Raw genomic sequence first — 24497 nt, forward strand, 5'->3', positions numbered from 1 at the left:
ATATATAACAGAATTGTGTTTTTATTAACTTTGTATTTATTAAAATGTAGATCCATGCAGAGGGGGAACGTTTTTCACAAAAAAAAGCCATATTGTGTCCAATATCCCCTCCGTCACATCAGGGCCGACAGAAACTCTGAATGATCACGACACGTCACTTCAGTCTGTCATGAAATCACGTGCTCTCGGCATTTGTAGCCGATGTATCTTGGTTCATGAGCCAACTAGCTAGTTGAATAGCATGTAGAAATATTTGGGTAAGTCCAAATTGTCAAATCGGAGCCAGTATCCAGTTCATGGTTGACTCAATGACTCCAATAAGCCCAGGTCCTGTGTCTAACAAAGAAACCCAAATCATCACCCCTCCACCACCGTGCTTGACAGTTGGTATGAGGTGTTTGTGCCGATGTCCTGTTTTTGGTTCGCCCTAATGTGGCACTGTGCATTATTGCAAAACATCTCCACTTCGGTCTGATCTGTCAAAAGAAAACTTTCTTAGTAGTCTTGTAGTTTTTTCAAATCCAACTTTACAAACCTAATCTGTTCTGCCACACAGTAAGGGTGGACTTGGGTTTTCATAGGACTGCATAATGGTGAGATGGGAATTATAATGTTTTATTTTATTTTATATAGACAACAGTGGAAATCTAAATACACATGATCACTAGAGACACATGCTCAGACACAAAAAAAATCTATTTAAATGAACATATTTGTTAGTAATAAAAAAAGAAAATGCTGTGGTGAGAAGACTGGATGCAAACTCAAGTTTTATTTCTTCAGATGAAAACTCCACATTACCTTATAAGACGCAGTGAAATGCCACTTCTCGTCAGTTGTCAGAGTTGTAGACATACATACTATCATTAAATCGTGTCTCTAGCTGGCTTCTACACGTCACAATGAAAAGATGTTTCTTTCTCTTTTCATGTACAGAGAATTTTCACATAAAATGAGGAAGCCAGGCTCACTCGCTGTCAGCGGTCAAAGTTATTATCAGAGTGAATAAAGAAACCATTTTTCTGCAGCAAGAGAAATTCTCACTGTGATATATCACAACCTTGGATTTGGAGAAAGATTGTCTGTCAGTAAAATACTAGATGGTGCTTTAAATTTGAAGATGCTCCTGGGAACAGAAGGAGACTGAGCAAATGACAAATGTATCTCAACTATTTGAATGTATGATGGCCTACGCTGAACCACAATCTTAAACTCTGAGGCAAAAGCAAAATGACGTCTGGTTTTGTAGAAGCCTGTGAGAAACAGGCTCATCGCTCCTGGTCTCCGTAAACATTTTGCTCAACTGCTGTTTCAATGCTTGTTATACAACCTAATAATATCTGTAAAGTAGTGTCCAGAACAGGAATCAATCAGGATATGCTTTACTAACTTGCTTTTTGTGGCTTCCCAGTGGTCCTAACCAACAGCTGATTGAGGTATAGAGGATATATATCTATCTTTTGACATGTCAAAGCCTTCAGAATTTCCCTTCACGTGTACATCATCGATTTAATATCCAAATTACATTTTTGTCTAATTTAAAATGAAGATGGAGAAGGTTTTTTTAATCGTTGTTGCCAAAGTGGTGCTAGCAATCTACCTAAAATATGTATTATTAGATTCCTGGTTCACATAATTAGTCATCTCAAACTTAATTTTTGTGTGAAGAACTATTAACATGACAAACGGTTCACTGCACCCAAATTACCTCCGCGGTCACCTGATCTCAGTCTAACAGAGCACACTTGGGATGCGGTAGAATGGGAGATTCCCATCATGTGTGACGCTATCATGTCATTATGAAAATCGAACAAAATTTCTGAGGATTATTTCTAGACCCTTATTGAATCTGCGCCCTGAAATATTAAAGCGGTTCTCAAGGCAAAAGCAGCCCCAAGCCATCACTATTAAGGCGTACCTAATAAAAGGCCGGTACATTGTTGAAAACAAACAAAACAATTTTTCAGTATCAGCATTTGATGAAGTATTACCAGGGTTACTGAGTTTTACCAGACAAGAAGAAACAGAAAACTGGATTTTTAATTGATTCTTCAAAATACTGTTTAAAGATATTTGCCTGTAGACACTGAATTTATTAGGCTAAAATTCCTCTGTCTCAGTTTAATTTATATACAGACAAGTATTAAACAAAATGAAACATACGACTATTTACTAAAACATTATCCACGACAACATAAAAAGTGCAACATTAATCTGTGGGTTTAAGTTAAAAACCAGTGGAATAAGTTAAAATCATAATGATGCCTGGAGTTTAACTGGTGAATGGGACTGAGGTGATATTGAGACTCATGTATCCATCCGGTCGTTAAGTGATGACGTGACGAATCCTACTTCCAGGCCTAAAGTAGTCTGCGTTTAATATGGCTTTTGTGTTGTTAACATGTTTAAGGTTTTGTATTTTCTTCTATTTAATCTCAAAAGGCTCCTAAACAGTCAGTGATCACTGTTGACCTCCCTCGGCTTTTATTACCACTAATCATTTATTTAAGCCCAGTTTTTAAAACCTTACGATGTAACTACAGCCCAGCCCATGCAGCAGTATATGAATGACTAACCTCGTATTGTGGATGAATTATCTCAGTTGTTCTCCTGGCTGAAGTCTGGTCCGTTTACAGCATCCTGCCATGCGATTACATTTGTTCCTGACCACCGAGAACACTCACGGTAACTTTTATTGAGTGGAAAAAAAGTTAGCTTGTTTATATTATGCTAACATAGCTGTGTCGCTAGCGGTCACGTAGCACATCATTATATACCAGCTAGCCAAACTTCAGTAACCCTACAAACGTCACTGCTTTTTAGTTTTCTGTCTTCATTTATGTTGCAAGTGATAACAGAGCTGTACATTTTAATTTGTTTCCAAAACCCCGCAGTCAGGGCATGCTATATTGTATTTAGATAGAAGCTAGCGAGCTAACTTCCTGCTAACTTCTAACTCCGTTAAATGTCATAAATTCCGTTTTCATGGATGCCTGGATGTTAAACTCAATTGTTACACCTGATTGTTTGATATATGGACCTGCAGCGGAGTTTAGGCCCAGACACGGCTAGTGACATCAGACTTAACGACCGGATAACTTGTGCACAGACCTTTGTCAAACACAAGGACAGGGGTTTGACTCTCTCTGGTCCCTTGAAGGAAGTTCTTGGTACTTTGCCACACTTGGACATCTTCCCCCAAAGACATGTAGCTGAGGACAGAGTGGGCTGTCTGACAAAACACAAAGAACAAGTGCTTTTCCAGCTGCCTGATTCCCATGTGAGAATGACGAGAACACACGGAGAGTTAGTCAGAGCTCACTGGAGACATGCAGCAGGGAGGCTGGCCAAGAAGACGTCAAGTGTTGCTTTGCAATAAGCTTTAAACACAGTGCGGCCTTTAACACCACTGTATTAAGAGTTCCTGTAAATACATATGTCAGATAGCAAGTAGCTAGTGAGTGATCTGAAAGCTTGTGTTGTTATTTTCACAGCTATTATTTACTTTACAGCACGACCGAGGGCGTTTCAGTGTTACATATGATGAAAGAATAACCTCCCTCCCTCTGCTGCTGAACCAGCAATGACTGAAGGGGAGTTTTATTTTCTTACAGGAATTGTGCAGATAAAAAAAGAAAAAAAAAGTTGCACAATTCCTATTCTAGCTCTCTGAACAGGCACTTATTAACATTGCCCGTGCCTCAGCTTCTGCGGTCATGAACAACAGCCATCAACTTGGCCTTAAAAGAGCCTGACATCAGCTTTCAAGTGTCAGCTGGTAAAATCAAATTAAGCTGCTTTGTCAGACCTCCCCCTATGATCCGCCAGCATGTATGTCTCACATCACCTGAAAAATCCTGAGCAACACAATTTAATTACAACTAAAAAAAGTGTAAACATCACTCTCTTTCATCCCTTTATGTATGTGGACAAGAAGACAATGTGTTAAGAGGAAATAAATCTGCCTTGACAGCCACATCAAAGGGTGCAGTGAGGGGCTTACTGCTACTTAAGGCATAGGAATGCTGTTGCTAAGCATCAGTCCAAAACCTATCAACCCTTTAAGGACTTTACTATTTTTGAGAGGGGGGCTGAGCAGGTTACTGGAGGCCAGAAACTTTACTGTGACACCGACTTGAAAATTCATAAATCTGCAGAAACAACTCATGAGGATTAAAAGCAGACACAAGTCAGAGTTTAATGAAAGAGCCTGCTCTTTACTGTCTAGATTGTTATCACCTAATGGGGGTTTTAGGTCTTTATACATAAACAAATAAGTATGTGTTGTCCGCCCTTTTAAGGAGGACATGTTTGTTGATGAATTAGGACATGGTCCACTGCATAAAGGCCATGAGTCAGTGCTAGCTGCCACCTTCCTGTGAATAAATTCAATTCCCTCATCTTGCCCGGGTGAGGTGCTAAATCACTGGCAGCGTTTGGGAGCAGCAGGATGTCACTGGATGGCTGGGTAGCCAGACTGTTATAATTCTGTCCATCAACTTAATTCATTATTTCAGCAGCTGCAGATTTCTACTCTAAATTAAAGAAAGTGACAAGTTTGAGTTCAGTCCAAAGGCAAAGGCTTTCAAGTTAGACTTTGGCAAATGAGTAGCGTGTCGACTACACCCCGTCATTCACCACTTTGACGAGTAGTAAATTTTCATGTCTGGGCATGAAAACGAAATGAAGCACCGTAAGTCTCATTTGTAGGAAACAGAAGTGATCGGTGACCTCTCACTAACTTGTAATCCACAGAGTATTAGTCATAACAACAGTGGATAAATCCCTTTGAGAGAGCTGAGCCGTATAAGCATGGCATGGGGCTGCCTGGCCAGCAAATCTCCTTTTTCTATCTCATTGTTGAGATGAAAGAGAAACGGTACTGTGGATTACAGGGAACAATCATGCATTATTAGCAGTGAGAAAAAAGAAGAAAACTACAGACTTGCCTTTGCGAGAGGCCACTCATTACCAATTACCCCTTATTTTTGACAACCAGGAAAAACGTAGCCACTGTGAGACATATTCCAGACACTGCAGATGTTCATAAAGGACGGCCGACATTTCTTTTTATATAATATACCTAAATGTTGAACATAAATGTTGACCTGCTGGTGGTCATATAATAAGGGTAAAGCAATTAAGCCTATGAGACACTAAATTTCACAGAAATTCATTCAATATTTTTCAGGAGACTTTACACAAAACACAAATTTTACTCTTATGGCAATGCTAATATAGAAGTCAAGGGATAACTCCAGTCTCTGTGTCCTCCTTTGTGGCTCAGTGAGACTAAGATGTCAACCCGCTTGTGGATAGGAAAAATCAGTAGTTGCATTTATATATTTTTACTGTCGACAACTGACTGTAAGCTGATGGAGTGGCCAACTGACCCTGAATACTTTAAATTGCAAGAGGATTGCATGAGTGAGCCAACTTGTCTCCAGTTGCATTCCAACTTGGTCTGACTGCAGTCACTCTCAAACTGATCGGCAAAGGTTTGCACTTAATTGCCAGGTAACTTATGCTGCAATCTCCAGAGACATAGCGGTTGCCATTAATCAGAGACATTGTGTGCCAGTGAGCACAACTGATCTGAGATGTGTCTCTCTGGCAACTTTACCTACCAACTGGTTGCATTCTGTGTTTTAGTCCTATGTAAAAGCAAGGTTTCCAGGCAATTCTGTCATTTTGCATTTAAATGTCTGTTCTGCAGCAACTATGTCTTTATTTTTAGATGAATTTCTGTTTCGAATCTATGAAGTTCTAGCTGACTCTGAATTTAAGTCCCTAATTAAGTTTCCCTAGTGTCACTATAGCATTAAACATGACCATCTGTAGGAATGAACATCTATTCGGCAGTTCCTAAGGTTTCAATCTAGACCAAGGACAGACTGGCAGTCCATCCATATGATGAACAGCGAGCATGGCCAAACGTTATTGAATTTCAAATAAAGTTATTGATGTTGTGATTGTCAATCCACTCAATGACAAATCAGATTAGAGGTCATTTACAACCCTGACTCCAAGTAAAAAGCTGGGTTGCTATGTGAAATATGCTCATTTTGAATTTTCAACACATTTTAACAAAAGGCAGAGACTTACTCAGTAATCAAGTCAATTTCACTGACCCTAAATTTAAGTATGTTTCTTTACCGCATGTAAAAATACATCCAGTGGAGCCACAGAAAGATATATCAGTGTCCATTCAAATATAATTTTATTGGTATCACCCACAAAAATCTAGCACAACGCAGGATTCTAACAGTTTCTGCTTTCTGCTAATGATCGCACGAAGAACTAAGCCATTAATTCGAAGATGTTACCTTTAGCTATAGCCTTTGATAGATCATTTCTTAACACTCTGAGGGTTTTATAGACTTTTTGCATCCACAGCAGCCAAGTTTGTCTGATGAAACCAGAGAATAAACAGATTTAAAAAGCATTTAAATACAATTCTTTTTAGCATTTTTTGCACATGCTTTTTGCTTGTTTACTAACTCCACTGGCTTGTTCACATTGTGGCATTCAGTTGGTAGAAGCTACCCCCTTTATTATAATCAGCTTTCATTCCAGCCCTTTTGATCCCTTGCTTTCTTTTGTGCGACACACCTCATCACCTTTATTTTCTACTATAATTGCATGGGAAAGATCTCCCCTTTGATACTGCCTGCGTGCCAAATCACTATCAGGGAAAGAGTGTCGAAAAGTGCCATGTGCGCTGTCTGCTGGAAGGAAAAAAAGAGCTCATACACCTGTGGAAGACAAACAGGGTTTTCAGAGATATGACATCTATCAACCTGGCGCAGGATATGAACTGTTCTGTCATCTTAATGGTGAAGGGGTCTTTGCATAGTGGAACAGTAGGTGCTGAGAGGCATGTGTTGCACACGGTGAACTGTCTGGCAGCTGGCATTCCCAGGTCTGCAACCTTCCCCCCCATCCTCAAACCCTTCCAGGCCCCTGTCTCGTCTCCTGGCTCTAATCTGCAGACACAGTCCTCTCCTGCAGGCTCATCACCGGGCTGCTGAGTGGAGCTGAACAGGATCCTCTGCTCCCCCTCAGGCCTCCTCCTCGTCCCCCTTCACTACCACTGCAATGTCAACACCCACCAACACCCATCGCAAGTGTCAGGTGAGGTTGTCTACTCTCTCCTGCTAATGCTGCTTTAAACAAAACAGACCGGTTTCCCAAAAAAAGCATAAAAAAATCTGGAAAAGGGATTATTATCACAAAAAAGGTGGGGGGTTTTTTTCATTAGAACAAAGAGACGGTTTGTTTTCAACAGATAAAGATGAAAATAAGTGAGGAAAAAACACTAACGGGTGATTTTTTGAAAGCTATTAACTGTAGTACCTGCTACGATAATTGCTGAGTGATTGCCAATACTGAGTCACCTACATGCTAGTATTTCAATGTTATATTTGCATATTAAACTTTCCAGCTTTGTAATTGCTCCTATCAGTTAATTATTATTATAACAGTGTTAATTTATCCTTATCATCAAGAAATTCTGGCAACATTTCTCTTGAATTGTGCTCTGAATGAGCTCTCAGAAGTCTGCAAAAAAAATGCCTACATTGCATCTCCCCACACAGAAAGGCAGGCGCAGTCTAACAACACAGAAGCGAGATAAGCAAGGTGGATTCTACTGAGAGAATCTGTTATCAGGGATGGTGCTATGCACTGACATTAAGGATAATCATATCTATCAGCACACTGCCAAACATCCCCAAGTGAGCCTGGCGGAGAACAAAGCCTGCATCATCTCTTGAAGCTAAGGTTACGGGCGGATGATGATGTACTTGTCACTGGGGTGCAAATGATCCGCTGCCCGGCCAGCTCCAAGTGAACAAATAGAATCCAGACACAGATATGGATATCAGCGGAACAGTTTAGATGCCTGCTCATGCCTCTGCTTGATAGTTACAGCTGGCTTGCTTGTTGCAGTTCTGAATCAGAGAAGTGTATGGACACTCCAGTAACATTTAATGACCTGTCTTAGTGAAATGCAAAAAAAAAAAACCGAAGCGTTTAGAGAAGAAAGGGAAGCTGGATAATGCGATCCTTCATCGCCTCAGCAGACACACCTGTCTGGGTGAGGTCTTCTCAAAGTCCTGTTTGTTCTGGATTATGGCTCTCTTATTACACACAAGATTTAAATATCATCCTTTGTGTGTGCTTAGAGTCACTTTTTTTTGTTATTCACACTCACCTTACAGTGAGAGGTCAGAAAATTCAGTTACACAAAGGACAACATTTATAAAAAGCTCTATGTAAGCAGAAACAAAGAGTGAGGTAAAGGGAATAGTAATAGTCTGGGCACATACAATGCTATGACTATCAGTTTTTTGCTTTTTGTTTTCTAGAGCTATTATACCAGTAGGACCATAGGCCGGCTATTATATCTGCACTCTCATTCTCAGCATTTCATTGCTGATGAGGCACTAAAAACCGAGCAAAACAAAAGCAGGATGAGCAGCTTGACTTGGCAGCCGCGTCAACTGCTGCAAGTGAGTGCATATCCCTTGTTTTTAAGGCCATGGGAAAACCAAAACTAAAAGAGTTGGCAGGACAATTTGAATCTGACAAAGTAGTTGAGGATGAGTCAGTGAATAAATCACTCTCAATATCATAGACCAAAGCACAGAAAAATCCGCCCCGACCACAGAAAAGCTCCACAAGCGGTGATATATTGCTTTTCTCTGCAATGTCTACCACATGGTTCCCATCAATATCCCATTCATTATGGTGTATTGAGTCTCATCACAGGTACACCAATGTTTTAAGATAATAGTTTTAACATGCCTTAGTATATTGAAAATATACTAACACATAGTTATTAAAATTCCAATTCCGATGCATGAAGGAGCGTTTCCGCAGGTCCTTCCTCCCTGCAGCTGTCAGACTGTACAATCAAAACTGCTCCCAACAAACATAGAGGTTTACATCAGCGCTGTAACTTGCACTATTTTATCAACAGATTCACACTATAAGCAGGGTTTGCCTCTTATCTGTATTTAATTTAATTTAATTTAATAACGGTACAGTACTCTGTTTTTGGTAACCATTGTCCTTGATGTAAATATGTAAAAATTGTGTATGTTTCTGTTCTGTGTCTTGTGTACTGTTTGTTTGTATATGTGTCTTTCTTGCTGCTATTACACCCAAATTTCCCCTTGTGGGACAATTAAAGGATTATTCTGTTCTAGGGCTGCTCAATTAATCGAATTTTAATCTCGATTACGATCTGGGCTTTCAACGATCATTAAAAATGACTGAGCAGATTATTGGCCCCTCCCTCGTGCTTTACTCTCGCGCTGCTCCGCGTGGCAAATCGAGCGCACCTCTCTGCATTTCGAACACCCGTCACAACAATTAAGAGGACCAGAGGGAAGCTCGGAAAGCTAAGCAGAAGTTATTTGGAGAGGAGAGTGACTGCCGTTGGTTGAAAAGAGAGGTAAAAAAAACTTCAGTGGTGTGGAAACATTATGGGTTCGCGGAGTCAGACGTGGATCAAGTAGACACAGTGTGTACCACAGAGCAACACTGCAAAGTTCACTAAACATAGATGTTTACATTTTTCATTTATTTCTTATATTGCAAACATTTGCACTGTTATCAGTATTTGCACACTGTTTTATATTATTTTTTAAAGTCATTATTCAATACATTGTTATAGTTAACCCTTTAAAGCCGGTCAGAGCAGCATGCTCCGTTTTGCATAACTATTTTTAAATCCCTGTAGAACCGGAACCGCGTAAGCTAGCGCAATAATTTTTTTTGCATATGAAACCAGAGGAGTTCTACTTACATCTTATGCCATCAGCTTGTCCTCGGTCACGGTTTCCTTCCACATATAGCTTTGCAAAAATTGCATAAAAAGCGCTTGCAGCAACAAAAACATAATATTCCAGAAACGGGCTTAGCCAATCCGATCAGCTGTTTGTAACACTTCCCACATTGAAACAGACGTCAGCGGGAACTATCGCATGTCTGCCATTTCCTGCCCGAAACCGGAAGTAATGTCATTTTTGCGGAAAATGTAGTTTTTTTTACTTGTAGGCCTTAAACGCCTATACTGGTGTTTTTATAAGTCATGTTTGACTCTATACTTTTCTGAATAGTTGCTGGGATGCTTAGAACTCGAATTGCACTGCTGGAAATAGTTTATTTTGATGCACCTGCTGTTTTCTTTGCAAATTTGCATCATAGGATTGTTTTTTTGTTTTTCCTGCAGTATATAAAAATTGCTGTATCTCCAAAATAAAACTATGAAGACACTCAAAATAAATTTCCTGTTGTTGTAAACTATTTTTTTGCAACTTTTTTGTATTTAAAGTTTTGAGGGATAAACCTCTTAAATTTCTCCAAGTAGAAATATATGTAAAAAAACAAAACAAAAACGATTTTCAATTTTTTTGTAGTTTATTGCACTTTTTTTTGCAATTAATGTAGTTACTATGGACTTAATGCATACATATTATTAAAATATGGGCTATAACAGTTGTATTGATGTATAGCAACTTGAAATGCTCCCACAAATGGCACTATAGCATGTAAAAAAATAATATAAGCTCTGGCGGACTTGGTTCTATGGTAGGTCTTAAAGGGTTAAATAAATATCGTCAAATAATCGAGATCTCAATTTCAGTGAAAATAATCGTGATTATCATTTTTGCCATAATCGAGCAGCCCTATTCTATTCTATTCTATATTGGCTACCAGTTTAGTAGTTAATGCAACGAAGGGCATAGTTAGTAGTAGTGTAATATTTTACTAGCCTTTGATTTGTGTTGGCATGATCCTTAAAGTCTTCATTAGTTACTGCTGTCATTTCAGTTGATGTGCAATGCCAAAAGGCTCATCTGTAACTACAGGTATACTTAAATACTCTGATAAGATTGATATCAGTCTAATCTCTGTGGGCACAGAGCTGGAGTTGAGCCAGAGCCAAACTTTGGGTCTGTGTGAGACTCACTATGTGAAATCACTGTCTGTTTTCTCCTTCTTCCAGCCGCTATGCTAACTACTATAGCACTCATTCATTTGAATCCCCACAACCAAAAGCATAACCTTAAATAAAAGCAACTAATGCTGTATAAGCATATTTGTGTTTCATGTCTTTGTCACCTGCCTCCCAGAGCCAAACACACAACCAGAACAACCTCACGTGGCCCCTAAGTGGTCACCACAAACGCACACTCACACAGTCAAGGTGTGGGTAGACTGAATGGCTGTGGAGTGCTCAGAGCCAGACAAGCCTCTGAGCTAGTCTCGCTCGCAGAAACAACTATCAGTAGGATCACTCCACTTCACTCCACATGCAGGAGTCTAAACAAGTCTCTGTTTTCATTTCCATAAAGCCGCGTTCTGTCTTTTGTTCTGACGGAGATAAGATGTATAAATTATGAGCAGCTGACAAAGTATACCGTGGCGCCTCGGGCAGCTCATCAGTCATGCTCGGCCTGTCAGCAGGTAACTGATGGGGGCCCTACAGGCACAAAGCCCCCTTTTAAGCAAAGGAGGGGGAGGCAGAGGAATTAAAGCTGTTGTTGGAGTCCTGAGCACAACAGCTGACTCATATTTAACAGTCTCTTTAAAGAAGCGAGGCAGATGCCAAAAAGCTTCAGGCTTCAGAGTGTGTTTTGTGGCTCTCTCCTCAGGAGTGTATGTCTTGCCGTTGTGCTCTGTCTGTGTTACACAATGGTCGTCAAGCAGGAGGCAGGCACGGAGAGAAAGTCATCTTGAGAGACCACCCAAGAGGAGCCGAAAAGGGGTCTCTTGTAAGAGCGCTATATCTCTGTGATAATCTCCAGCTTAATCAAAACTACCATACTGTAAAATCCTCTTGATGTATCTACAGAGAATTTAACCAAACTCCTTGACATTGTAGCCCATTTCCATAATGAATCAAGAGAGCGTCATTACATTATTAGAGCCCAACCTGTAAAAGAAGAGGATCTGATTTTCAGGACTTTTAATGCACTGTATGTATATGCAAGATAACTGTAATGAGAAAATATACTGCGGGAAAAGATGATAGGTAAGAATTGATGTCTCTCCCTGCAGTCATGTGGGTGGGAATGAGATAGCTTTATTTCAGTCAGCACCACAGGTTCCATCTTAATCAGTCACTGGCGTGCTTTGTCTTGTCGACTCTAACCTAACTAGGTTAACTAGGCCTAACGTAAGAGTGATAGGGCACTTTAACGTGTGGGTTATAACAGCACAGCGAGGTCTATGTGCAGTGTCAAGAGGAATTAATACCACCGAGACGGCATTCTTTCATCATTATCGTATGCGTATTGCCAAATGGCTCAATAGCAAAAAGAATAATTTTGTAGCACACTCTTTTTAGGACAAGAATGCATAACACTGCTTTATGTTCCACTTGAAGAAACATCTTCAGGACAAGAAGCTCACATGTAAGAAAAGGGCAGCAAGTTCAGTTGGTTTATGTCCTCTCATCATATTTCTGCAAACCAATCTCCACAGCTGTCCGATGCCTGGAAGGACATAAAATATCACACCTTCATTTAGGTCAGACAGGTACTTTGCTGTATCAGATGATTGGGTGTATAAAATTCTGTGAATAGCGTCCTAATTCCAGAACAGGACAGACACCACCATCGCCGCTCAGGAAACGTAAAATAATACAGCTTATCTCACGATGCCCAAGAGGGAGAGACGTGTCCGCCAGTTCCAAATGGTGGCAGATTCCCACATGAGTCATTCAGTGTGACTGTTTAAAGCTTAAAAATATCTTTGGCTCTGCTCAGGCATGAAAGAAAAACACTCAAATATTTACTTGAGGTTTTTGTTTCAAGAAACCCAGTCCAGAAATGTGTCATTAAACAAACTTCCTTTAAAGGTTACAAGTGCGTTTGATCAATATGAGAAATTCTTACTCATTCTTGTAATTTCACATGTTTCAAAGCATCTGGAAATCTTATAGGTGGATATAATAATAACTAAAAAGTCCCGAGGTAGGATTTTCAGAATCAACACTTCAGTTAGATGTGTAAGATCAGCGACATCTGACCTTTCTGCTGACCACGCCATGACCACAGGTGTGTCGGTGTCAGCCGGAGGCCACACGGCATGAGCGCACTCGCAGCTGTGTGAGAAAGTGCGTGTGTGTTTATGTGCACACATCTGTCAAAGTGTGATCATCCGAGTAAAATATCAATACAAACAGTCATTACATCAATCAGGAAGGGCTAAGTATAACTCCTGGGCTGATTTTGATTGATTGCTTTGGAGCACAATTACCAACCTGTCTGCATTAAACTGATGTATGAGTGTTTTAGGTATTACAGCTCCTGAAGCTTTAATACATTTCTCATTAGAAAGGGGTTCTCTATGGTAAATGTCATTTGTAGGCCTAATTTAGAGGTGACAGAGGAAAGAGAGAGAGAGACTAAAACCTACAAAACTTGAGAAGAACATCACTTTAGTGCACGCCTTTGCTCTGAGTGCTGAAGAGACAGAATAAAGGTCATTTGTGTCCTTTCTTCGCGAAGGTGGAAAACATGCTGTCCAAAAGGTACTTCTGCTACCTCAGGACATGACAGCATTGTTAGAACAAACCCATAGTTGGATATATTTGAAGAACTTTCGGCTCACACAATAGCTACTTCCACATGAAGCCTTATACTCCAATTCTAATCAGAGTGCAAATGTGCCATGTAAACACATCAATCACGCTGAGCGGGACCCAAATTAAACTTCATCAGTTTCAGAGGGGTGGAATAAATCGTTTCAGGAGCCAATCAGAAGAAAAATTTTAACGTGTAAACTAGGGTTGTGAAATTAGTTGACTGAGAAAAAAACCCCCCAATGCTAGTTCCAGAAATATTAGTCAATCAAATTAAATATTTATAATTTGCTTTTTTACAATGCCGGTTAACTATGGGTTCTAAGATGTTAGGCAGTGACTCAGCCTAGCAGCCTGCTTGTTTACGTGATGCTATAAATAAAGCTTTTAATTTTCCTTTTTCGTAGCAGTTTTGTTTTAAAATGAGAAATAAAGATATTTCTCATTTAATGACTAAACCAAACTATGGCTGTGTTAAATGTGTCAAAACTCTGCCGCTAATTTCTGATTGTTTGCGAGAGAGTGATATAACGAGGCACTAATAAGAAATGCAATTTGTCAAACCACTCTATATTCTTCCATGTTCTGGTGCATACTGGCAATACAAATGCACCCACACACAGATATAGGATTTCAGGCACCTGGCCCCCTCACAGTGTATATATCGCTGGAGTGTTTGTACAGAGAAAGAGAGAGTGAAAGGGACAGTGCCGAACTGCTGTGGAAACAAAATGGGAAAGCAAACAAGCTTGAGTGAATTTGTACTACAGCACCCACTCTATTCAGATTCGATCCAAAAGAGTTGTCTCAGTAACAACAATAGCGGGTAACATGATCTTTCATTACACATTGTGTAAACAGTGTAACCCATCAGTGCTGTCAATCAAGATGATTGATTGTGGCCTGTCACAGAAGAAGAGTGACACATTGAGGGGGGAAAAAGTTTTTTTTCTAACAAAGCGCAGTGCATTCAGGCTGCCACAGAAAGTGGTGATTAATGTCTTCTCACTGGGTAATCCCACACCCCTAGCTAATGAAGGAGGAATCTATCATCCGCACTGCTGTGGCAGATGTCGTGAGGACAGCAATCCAAGTGCCTGGGAACAATTTACTTTCTTTTCTCTAATTGTTCCTGAAATATGTGACAGATTTGGAGAAAAACACTTGAGTCGACAGCTCCTCCGGGCAGACACAACAACACATAACGACCACCACTTCAGCTTACAAACCAACCACTCTTGACCTGAAAGTATCGCTTTGCATACTGGAGACTTTCAGAGAAAAGAAAAGCCATCTGAACTTTTTCTACAACAACAGAATATGTTGATATTTTCCTCTGTGCACATGAAATTATCTAGTATAGTGTACTAGATATAGTGTTTGCTGATTGGTGGGTTGCTTTGCTCTCACCCCATGAACTTTTCTTTAGTTGGACAATCAGCAGTCTTGAAAACAAAGCACAGTTTCACAACTTTACGCTAAATCAATTCAATTCAGTTTCATTTATATAGCACAAAAACACAACAACAGGCACCTCGAGGTGCTTTATATCGTAGGTTAAGCTCCTACAATAACACAGAGCAAACCTAAACAATCAGATGACCTAATTTGAAAAAGCTGTTGGTGAAAGTGGGAAGGAAAAAAATCCCTCTTAACAGGAAAAAAACTGTCAGAACCAGGGCCATGGGGGGCATATGACTGCCGTGACTGATTGGAGTTGATGGGAATGATGATGATGATCTGAGATAGCCCAGTCTGATTGAGATTGCTGTGCATAACCTATTAAAAGTTTATGTTAACTGAATGTTACTCAGTATCTACTTATTGACACCATGTGAAACAAGTAATTGATGTGGCAGCATATCCAAATAGCTTCCAACTTTAATAACCAGATACAACATGCAAAATGGATGAGCTTGAGAACATCATCGGCCCCACCTATGAGTATCAAGTTGCATAAGTGATACTGGTCAGATAAGGTATCTGCACAAAGCCCAATACCAACCCCCCAATGAAACCCCCACCACCATCAAACTAGAAAAATAACAGCAATAGAAGACATGTGAAATTTACTTCTCTCTGACAAGTTATTTTTCAATAGTTTTTAAGCTGAAGTCGGTGATATAGTTTAATTCTTTCTAAACTATACTAATATTGATATGTACAATACTGTGCAAAAGTGAGGAAGGAGCCAAACATTCTTTTCATTTTTAAAAACGTTGTCTTGAACAATAGTTCTCAAGGCTTTTTAAAAGGTTTTCTTTGGACATGACTGTTTTTTCACTCATTTTCAGTTCACTTCCAATATTTTCAGAAATAAAATGTTTTTCTGCAGCAGCTGTCTGAGGCAGATGAACGATATCTGACAGACATGTCCTTGTGAAATAGGGAAAATCCAGCAAAAACCGACACAGAACCTAAGAGATGTATCTAGCTTTTCCATCACAGCTCATCACAAATGGTCTAGGTGGAGCAGTGGCTTTTGAGAAGCCATTCTTAAAGACGGCAAATAGGAAGAAAAGGCCAAGATATGCCAAATGAAACGTGGTAACGGCTCTTACTGACTGATGAATCCAAGTTTGAAGTTTTTGGTTTAAATCATCATCAGCGAGAGTGAGTGTGCTCAGCTATCTGTAAAACACAGTGGAGGCTCTGTCATGGTTTGGGGCTGCAGTTCAGTCAGTGGTGTTGGAGATCCAGTAAAGGTGGATGAAATTCCGAATGCAGAAAGTTTTTTGATCTACCGTGCAATACCATCCGTAAAGCATCTTATAGGCATCAGTTTCATTTTTCTGCATGAAAATAAAGTCATGCAGCAAAACCATACCTGCATAGAAAAAAAAGAATTGTACAAACTTTTATTTTTCCTTATATACTGTATTTCCTTGTATCCTTCCATGTATCCTTGTATCCTTGTTTCAATAAACTGCTACACCTATTATGTATTTTCCTAGCAAAGTATAAAGAAATGAGGGGTGACTCAAGACTTTTGCAGAGTACTGTATAAACATAGTATATGATATCTGCATTACAGTTATTTAACGTGCCACAGGTTTTTGTTAGGTTAATAAGGCTTAGAGATAAAGTGCAGTCATGACCCATTAATTAGTTGAAGAGTAGATTTCAGAGAAAAAACGTTTTCCTCGGTTTAATACAGCTCTAATAAATATTCCATGTAGTCTGAATTCCTTCGTGCTGAATGTTCAGAGATCATAAACACTTCATCAGTTCTTTGTTAAACTGGCTACACCTCATAGAGGGCAAAGCAAGAAATCAAAGAGCTATTAGAGAAAACGTGTCGAAGGTCTGAAATCATCACAGACGTCTTCAAAGTAAATGTCTTAAGAAACAGTTGGTAGTGACCACAGGAAAGCCGCTTTGGATTTAGTGTTGTTCACAAAGCTGTTGTTTCCATTGGCCGTTTTACTGTTACGATTTACTTCAGGCAACAGGCAAAGGCAGAAAAACACTTTAAAAGTTTCCCCCAAGACGGTACTTTAGCGAATCCCTAAAAACACCGTTATGAAGAGACAGACCAGAGCATCTCTTGTGTTTGAGAACATAAACCGCTATTAGCACAAACGAGGGAAAGCAGCAAAGTCCAAATGTGTCACAGCTGTCTGTCCTCACATCATTTAATTTAATCTGGTTTCATGCCTGTTCACATTACAGGCCCGATAAAACGGCAACACCTTCAAACATCTGCTTGCTCGGGGAGTCTGTTGATTATTAATTCAGCTGGAGGTCAGATGGCACTCAGCTCACACAGCTTCACAACAGAGCTAATAAATCAATTTCTCGTGCAATTATGAGTAATCGCACGTGCTTTAAAGTTTAACACTCTGCTTTACAAGGTGCAGCTTTCCGTAACTTATCTGAGAAGATTGAGTCATTGCAGTAATTGTGCTTGGTTTTGTGAAAGGTGACCTAGGTGTGACCTCTAGACATACAGTACACTCCTCCCTCTGTCACTGTGTGTTACAACATGTGCAGGGATTAAAGGCCCAAGCTGCAGCACAGACCAAAATCTTCATACATCCATTAAAGAGGAGACGCTCCGTCAGGTATTCTGCTGACTTATACTTGATGATGTGCTGTTCTACATGTGTTTGTAGTGACAGCCTGATTAACAAAGGGAATCAGTGCTGGACCACCTGTATAGATCGGTATACAATTTATAATCTGGAGCCCAAAATAGCGTCACCATTTTAATATCAGGTCATTAGTTTTAGAGAGCAGAGACTAGAAATTAAACATTCTCCAACCATCTGCCGGACTGCAAACACACCACACTTCACTACTGTGGTTTGAAATACTTTCAGCTCTTCATCATGAACTCAAATAACATTCTGTTTGCCAGCAGCACAGACTTATATGTCAAAATTCTGTATTTTTTATTCCCATGAATCATGTTGTAGAGTTTGCCTCCAGGCTACAATAGACACGAACACCAAAGACAAGTCTGTTGGGCAAACTAAAGAAAAAAGTACGCCTATAGACAATGCAAAAAGGTACCGAAAGAAGAAACTAGGGCTGAATTTTTAAAATAAATAGATAAGTAAACAAATAAATTAATAAAAAGCACAGATACACTGCTTGCAAATTTCTTGGATGCATCAGATTTTTCAAAAGTCTGCCAAGTATGACTATTACTCGCCGAACTACAGTTCACCTAACAGGCTAAAAATCCCTGGTTTGATCCAGGAGCTACCAACTGTCATCTATTGATGACTTTCCTTTAATGGAAGTTTCAATGTATGTTTTCCATAAAACGTTGACCATTTAAAAACTTTTACATTTTCTTCAAATGAGCTCCAGGTTTTTCCAGGGCTTCCAGTTTACTAGAGGTACAAATGCAATCTAACTGTAAGTTACTGCAGAATATTCAACACTAGTTGGTGGTGGAGTAACTATGTGATGTGTACATCTTCTTTGTGTACCTCAAACACTGCCAGCTAAACTGAGCAGACCAAGCTAATAAAGGTTAAGCTGTGTTTACTTTAACAAAAATGACTGAATATGACTAGATGATTGGTGCATTTCTATATGAAAGGCATAATTAAAACAGCAATTAGCCAAAAACCTTATACAATTTTCTTAATCTTTTAAATGAGAGTTAAACCAATGTGTCCAACGTGTGAGAAAAAAAATATTTTGGTATATTTTCAAAGAGCTGTTATTGAGTAAATCTGACTGAGCAGTGAGGACAAAGACAGGAAAACCCGTTAGTGTCCATAGCGATAAATATTAAGTGAATTTGCGTTACGTGCTCCCGAAACAGTAAAGAGAGGATAAAGATGAGGATGTAGGTCACTTTTGGCTGTGAACATGGCTTACACTCTGTTGTTATCGTAACCAAAACAACTGGACGTGCTCTACTGATGACCTCATCAAGGTTCAGTCACATAAACACTCCTGTTTAGATTAAGCATCAAAGAGCTGCCACAAAGACAGAGTACCTGGCAGAGGTCCTGAACTGTTGTTGGAACAGAGAGAGCAGAGTGAGGTCAATAACTAACTTCAAAAAGCTGACAATGTTCCCACAGAGCTAGCAGGTGGTGCTCACATTATAGGTTTAATAAAGCCCGAAATGCTGCCAAATCCAAGACGTGATATGATATAAGTCTGAACTTGTCTGAACTTGAAACTTCACATTAAAAGGTAAGGTAATGTGACTGAGATCTGTTAATGATTTTTCACTATAAAGTGAACAGTATGCTTTAGGGTGCTGTAACTGCTTCTTCAAAGTAAGTCTCTCCTTCTTCTCTGAATCAAATTATATATATATATATATATATATATATATATATATATATATATATATATATAAACCAAACAGTAACAGCATCACCACTGCCTACATAACTTTGTGCATGTCCACCAAAAACATCTGTGAGTACTGAGCCATGGTCCTCTGTTGGGTGCATGGTGGGGTCTCCATTGATTTCACTTATTCCCGTGCATCAAGCATATGTATGACCAGATTGGGATTGTAGAGTTTGGGGGCGGGGACAATTTGAGCTCATTCTTGTATTCTTTAAACCATTCTGGGTGGGATGGGTTGTGGGGGCTCAGTGTCCTGCTGGGAAGTCCTGCACTATCAGTCAGGGAGTACAGCTGCCATGAGGAGATATGCTTGACGAATATTTAGGTGGGAGGTAAATGGCAAAATAACATTGACATCCATGACGTGACCAAAGGTTTCTCAGCAGAATGGTGCATTGTAATACTTAGTGTTATTTTTTTAAGCTACCAATAGTCTGATTGTTTTTTCTGATCACACTAAACTGAAATGGGAACTTTTTTCTGAATGTCTAACTATTTGATAGGCAAAACGATATATCATGCTTGAGAAAGTGAAACAAGTCTAAATAAATTATTTTGCTGAACATTTTATTTTAAATGTTATTTGAAATTTTGAATTCAAGTAAAAAGTCAAAAGCAGTCCAGTAACAAAAGTTACAATGTTACATTTTTAATGGTAAGGTATATCCAAAGCAACAATTCTTTACTTTAAAGCAGGGATCTCAAATATAATACAATTTGGTCCTTGAAGTTAGCTTTTTGTTAGGGCGGATTTGTTTGTTGTTGAGTAAAATGTTAAAATAAGTTCTTTAAAAAGCAAAAAATGAGCAATATAAAGGCAAAATGAGCAAAGAGTACAAACATGTTGAGGGATTGGCTGTGTTAGTTCAGTGAGAGGCTTATTTGTAAAGACAACAGTTTTCACTAGTAGTCAAAAACTAATGTGTACACTTATGTCTGCATTTTTATTTTGTTAAAAACAAACAAAATAATAGCAGAAGTGCTGCCACGTGTCTGACAAAAAAAGAGAGCACCAATTTCTTTATTTGGTAGTTCAATGAAAGGCTTCAGTTAGTTAAGATTGAGGGAAAAAATTGCTTTCAAGAAGATAAAAAAAACAAACAAAACCTCACATTTTCTGAAATATTTGTGGGTGTTTTCTTGTTTGTCTGGTTTTGTGTACTAAAGTGGCCCTCCAATGAGATGAGAAAAAAGTAATCAGAATAGTCAACTAGACTAAAAGTTACCAAGATACTAAGAAAACAGTCAAAACATTGTTATACAATGACTATAAAAATATTAAGTGTAAATAAAAGAGCTACATGAAGGCATTAATCATATTTCTTGATTATCAAATAGCATTTTAAATTTTGCTGAAATTAGTAAAAGGTTCTTTGCCACACACATATACACATGTTGTCAGATTGGTTTGCAGAGTGTGGCCAAGGCTGATATGTATTAATGTGGTTATTACATCACTCTGGTCAAGCGGTTACCTGCCAGTAATTACACAGCCAGCAAACAAACCACTCATTTTCTGCATCAAAGAACTACAAAACCAAAATGCTTCAGGGAGCCGAGTGAAGAATGGTGCAGCAACATCACTGAAAGAACAGGTAACTGCTGTTGTACATTAAAAAAATGTGACACGATTTGACTGAGAGTGAGACTGAATCACAGTGTCACCATAGACACCACAGAGATGCAACTCATTAAAATACATTAAAAGACAAAAGAAGAGCTGCAAACTTTTTATTTGCTGTGTGGTTCAAACACAAAATATTATTATGCATTATAATTATTATCTAGTGTTTAGGGTATAAACAAAACCAACTGCTGGATTTTGGATCATTTTCAAATGACTACTTAATCTTCACCTTCCTAACAGCATTCACTGTTTGCCATCCTAAACTTTAGACTAATTTACCTTCCTCTTACGGATAATCTTAATTTATATTTCTGTACTTCATTTTTCTGTTTCTTTTTTTCCCCTTGTTTGGTGATGCTGCTATTAAGCAATTTTTTTTTAGAAAGGTGGTGTATAAATAAATCGCTACTTTGCTGATGTGAACATCAATTCTGATTTGATAAATTATAAGCCATTTAACTTTCATTTTCTGAAGACTTTAAATAATTGACTGAATCATATGGATGCCTTTTCTGGTAGTAATGACAAAATAAAATATGAAAATGTAAATTGTAAAACATACAAGGTCAGTCCAAGGTAAAACTGCATGCCCTGAACCTAATTAAGCAATTATAAGCTCCATGTATGTGCTTTGTCATTCCGATGTGAAAGACTGTCAAGTACAAGAGCGCTGCATAGACTGGACAGATGCTGTCTACTTTGATGTAGGCTCATGCATATGAAATGAGGTCAGACCCTGGTCATTAAAAAGAACTCCTTTACACGGGATATCACGCTACAAGAGGCAATTTCTTCAAAGGGCTTTTACTTTGGAGATTTATAAAGGATTATGACAGGAAGGCATGTATAAACAATGCAATGTGAGAAGAAAAGGAAAATGGGTCAGATAATGCCCTCTGTCACAGTTATTACACATCTCAATTACTCAGGCTGAGCAGAACGCTAGAAGTTACAGGGATCGTTTGCCGAAGCAAGAACGCGGGACCAGTCCCACAGCCGGTCTGCTCTCGTGTCATTTTGTGTTTCCCGAAAGATATTTGAACGGTTTCACTTTGCTTTCAGTTTCTCCATAGCTGTCAACAAAACAGGCCTTTAGCCTCCACAAGTAAAATGTTAAAATAAGTTCTTTAAAAAGCAAAAAATGAGCAATATAAAGGCAAAATGAGCAAAGAGTACAAACATGTTGAGGGATTGGCTGTGTTAGGTCAGTGAGAGGCTTATTTGTAAAGACAACAGTTTTCACTAGTAGTCAAAAACTAATGTGTACACTTATGTCTGCATTTTTATTTTGTTAAAAACAAACAAAATAATAGCAGAAGTGCTGCCACGTGTCTGACAGAAAAAGAGAGCACCAATTTCTTTATTTGGTAGTTCAATGAAAGGCTTCAGTTAGTTAAGATTGAGGGAAAAAATTGCTTTCAAGAAGATAAAAAACAAACAAAACCTCACATTTTCTGAAATATTTGTGGGTGTTTTCTTGTTTGTCTGGTTTTTTGTACTAAAGTGGCCCAAAAGTGTAGGACTATGTTAAGTGCATGAACTTTTAAGTGATTTTTCCAGTTGAAAACACTACGTCCAGATGAACAGAATCAACCTTTTTGGGATTAATTTACTTACCTTGATGATTGATAATTAGGTACAAATATAAACTCATATGAGTCCAATTTTCAACTCAGTTAACAAAAACTAGCTGGTGCTTTCACATTGCCCCTATTCTTGCTTTCCTTCAATGGCTTCCAGGGACATTCAAATTAACTGTACAATGTTATTAATCTTTTGTGAAGCCATACATGGCCAAGTTATTGTCTATGTCCTTTCTCAAGCAGTCAGCCTCTCCAATCACCTGAACAGGGTCTTTTAACTGTTTAACTACCTTAAACTTTTCCTTACTTTTTCATCCATTTTTAATCTACAGTTCACATCTAATATGTGTATACGTTTATTCACACATGTATCACATTTTATCTGATAAATTGGGGTGGGGCACTCAGAATACTATTTTTTGAACAACCCAAATATATTTATGACACAAGACAAAAAAGAAAATCATGTGAAAATGCTATATTTAAGAATGCCCCAAAAACAACAATTTTTATTTCTGAAAAGAGTTTTTAATTAATTTAAGCAGTCTAGCTCCTTCATCCTTTCACTAACTTTATATCCAAGTATAAATGTACAAGTTCTTCACATGTACCACTGCTGGTTTCAAACGTTTATTCTGTTCCCGTATGTCTAATTGTTCTAAAAATACCTTTATGGCATGAACATTCGTGCATTGTTTAATGACTAAAGGTTTATATTTTCTTTGGCTGAATTATCGCTGTCCTGCCTCTGCCCAACCATTGTCAGCCCTGACTGCATAACATGAAAACAATGGAGCGTTTCTGGCCTAATGCGTGGCTATGTGACATATATTAAATATTGCATCAGAGGAGCTCACGATGCTGTCACTCTGATAATGCCTTTTGCCAGCATCAAACCAACCACAAATGTCTCCGAAGCAAATGATTCCTTAAAGGTATTCCTGTATGGTAAATGATTTATAGTGACTGCATTGTTAAAAACAGCACTTAAGGGAAGACTGGTTAAAGTAAATATAAGTCATGGTGAAAAAGCTTGTAGCATTATCCAAGGCCGTCTCAATGCATATTAATACCAAGACTTGTTAATGGATACAGAGGGCTCAGGAGGGCTATAGTTTGAAAACAGATCTGTCACATTCATTCTATAAAGTCAATATATGACAAAGTAAGTCATACATCTATCTATCTATCTATCTATCTATCTATCTATCTATCTATCTATCTATCTCTCTCTCTCTCTCTCTCTCTCTCTCTCTCTCTCTCTCTCTCTCTCTCTCTCTCTCTCTATATATATATATATATATATATATATATATATATATATATATATATATATATATATATATACATATACATATATATAAAAACACCCAGCACGCCCCTGCGGGCGGTTTATCCTTCAAGCTCGGGTCCTCTACCAGAGGCCTGGGAGCTTGAGGGTCCTGCGCAGTATCTTAGCTGTTCCCAGGACTGCGCTCTTCTGGACAGAGATCTCCGATGTTATTCCCGGGATCTGCTGGAGCCACTCGCCTAGCTTGGGAGTCACCGCACCTAGTGCTCCGATTACCACGGGGACCACCGTTACCTTCACCCTCCACATCCTCTCGAGCTCTTCTCTGAGCCCTTGGTATTTTTCCAGCTTCTCGTGTTCCTTCTTCCTGATATTGCTGTCATTCGGAACCGCTACATCGATCACTACGGCCGTCTTCTTCTGTTTGTCTACCACCACTATGTCCGGTTGGTTAGCCACCACCATTTTGTCCGTCTGTATCTGGAAGTCCCACAGGATCTTAGCTCGGTCATTCTCCACCACCCTTGGGGGCATCTCCCATTTTGACCTCGGGACTTCCAGGTTATACTC

Source organism: Astatotilapia calliptera, chromosome 8, assembly GCF_964374335.1.
Source record: "Astatotilapia calliptera chromosome 8, fAstCal68.1, whole genome shotgun sequence".
In the NCBI taxonomy this organism is placed as follows: Eukaryota; Metazoa; Chordata; class Actinopteri; order Cichliformes; family Cichlidae; genus Astatotilapia; species Astatotilapia calliptera.